Source organism: Galeopterus variegatus, unplaced genomic scaffold (genome assembly GCF_000696425.1).
Source record: "Galeopterus variegatus unplaced genomic scaffold, G_variegatus-3.0.2 Scaffold1840, whole genome shotgun sequence".
Taxonomy (NCBI): domain Eukaryota; kingdom Metazoa; phylum Chordata; class Mammalia; order Dermoptera; family Cynocephalidae; genus Galeopterus; species Galeopterus variegatus.
The window spans coordinates 148,397-150,700 of NW_007727951.1; the positions used below are offsets into that span (position 1 = coordinate 148,397).

General features: G+C 37.3%; 1 protein-coding gene across 8 annotated transcripts in view; it reads left to right on the forward strand.

The window, feature by feature from the left end:
* NFIB (nuclear factor I/B) overlaps positions 1 to 2,304 on the forward strand; it is a 246,666-nt gene that overhangs the window by 134,202 nt on the left and 110,160 nt on the right. The window lies entirely within an intron of this gene.

A 2,304-nucleotide genomic window follows, 5' to 3' on the forward strand; every position in this document is an offset into this window, starting at 1 on the left:
ACTGAGTTTGGGGAAGGGGTACAGATTCAGCAAAAATATGTCCAGGACCCCATTAACAAAGTGACAGTATTAATATTTCCCATGTATATACAGCTTGTTAACCAAGTTTTGTAATGAAGTGAATTCGTGGACTCCAAATAATATAATGTCCTATTGAGAAGAGACAGAGAGACAGAAAAAGGGATAGAAGCAGAGAGAGAGAGGCAGAGAGGTTATGGGGGGGGAGAGAGAGAGAGAGAGAGAGAGCCATTTTCCTACACATTTACATGCTCATGAGAGACAAGGAAAGCACTTACTCAGTTTTCCCATGTTCTTTCTTTGTGTCACTTTAATAGGCATTTAATAGAGAGGAAAGGAAATATTGTAAAACTGTTTTTTTGTGTCACCCCAATTGATGAAGCAGCCCTCCATTAAAACTGAAGCTGAATAGTGTTTTATCTGTGCTGGAGAAAAAAAATGGCAAATTGCACAATAGGAATTATGATTATGTAACATGAACTTGCTGTAGATCCCAGGAAAATCAGTCATGGTAGACAGTAAACTGCCAAGAGTAAGGCATAGCACTTTGGGCACAGGGAGGGGAAGAGGGAGAGAGAATAGTTTTCTATTCTCTATTGCCCATAGAGAATAGTTTTCTCCCTCACCTTTAAAAATGTAGATGTTTTTGTCTTACCTTTTTATTTCCCTATTATAAAATACATGCATTTGTATTCCCTCCCTCAAGTTTTTGTTTCTTACATCCTGGCCTTTCTCTTTTTTAAGTGATTCTTTCTGGAATCCTATATATTTAACTTGTAAAAATATACTATTTAAGTACATTGGTAATTAATAATGTTTTAGAGAGAAAAAAGGAGACTGTTGTAAGCCTTAAAAAAAACTCTCGTGGCATTCTTTAATGGACAATGGGCTATTTCTTCACCTGGTTAAGGCAAAATAATATGACAAAGGGGCCCTTTATCACTTGATGACTAATTTTAGTTCTAGCAAGAGGCTATCTGTAGGTTAACAGGTTACAGTGTGGGTTTCATTTACTCTTCTGATATCCATTGATATAAAAGCTATATTGTTATAGAATCATAGAATTTTAGAGCCAGAAGGGACCTGATGGTTTACCTTGTTCAGTCTCTTCTTTGTACCAAAATGACTAAATTAAAATCATGCTTCTTAAATTTGGTTTTCCTGTGGATACTCAAATCACGGTGTCATAGAATAAAATTAGTTCCCGGAATAAGTTTTATCTATGAGTAGAAAGACAGTTTATACGTAAAGGTTATTAAAAGCTCCTTGGCTCATTCCTTGCAAACTAGGGACTTGCTTCCTGGACCCCCACCAAACATCTCTCCTCTTCCCTTTGCAGGACAGAGACAAAAGTTAATTTTTGACTCAGAATATTTCCTCTTATCTACCCCCTCCCACTTCCAAATATTCCTTCAAGAAATAGGGAAGCAGAACCGAGCCTTACATTAGACTGGGAGACTCAACCCTGGGAATTGTGCATCTGTCCCCTTTCCTTGCCACAAAAGCTTTGTCTGTTTGCCTTCTAATGTATGTTTTGCACAGAGTAGCATGCCTAGTCTTTCTCCTTTGTGCACTTCAGTAGTTTATAGACTAGTTGTTTACCGTTCATTTGACTTAACCAAATGTGCTGGGCACTGTCCCAAAGATTACGGCTCTAAGGCTAAATAGCACAGAATCCCTCCCGTCATATTGTTCAGAGTCTAGAAGGGATGACCTCAACCTGGAGGACTTCAAGGAGAAAAAAGGGAGAACATCATGTGCAAAGACTCAGAGGCATCAAATGTAGGTGACACAAAAGGAACTGAAAAGCTGAGGAGGTGTGACCCAGGTGTCGGTAGGGGCCAGATCAAGGTGCCTTGACTGGCATACTAAAATGCTGGAGTTTTTTCGGTGGGTATTTGGAATGCATTTTACAGTTTTAGCAGGGATTCAGCTTACTCAGTTTTGGATTTTATAAACATCGCTTTGGTAACAGAGTGAAATATGTACTAGGAGAGTGGGCGAGCAGGCCATTTTTTAAGACCTTGTTTCTAATGTCACCTCCTTCTAATATCATTTATGACATGTCCTTGCTCACGCTTCCTAGGAAGAATTGTTTCTTCTTGATATATATTCCTTTGTAGCACATATCACAGTGTACCCATATTGTTTTTTTATTTGTACATTTCTGTCTCCTTGGGCAGCTTCTGAGCTTCTAGAAGGCATAGTATATATTTATATATTTTTTAATATATATATATATTATTATATATATATAATAATATATATATATTATATATTTATATA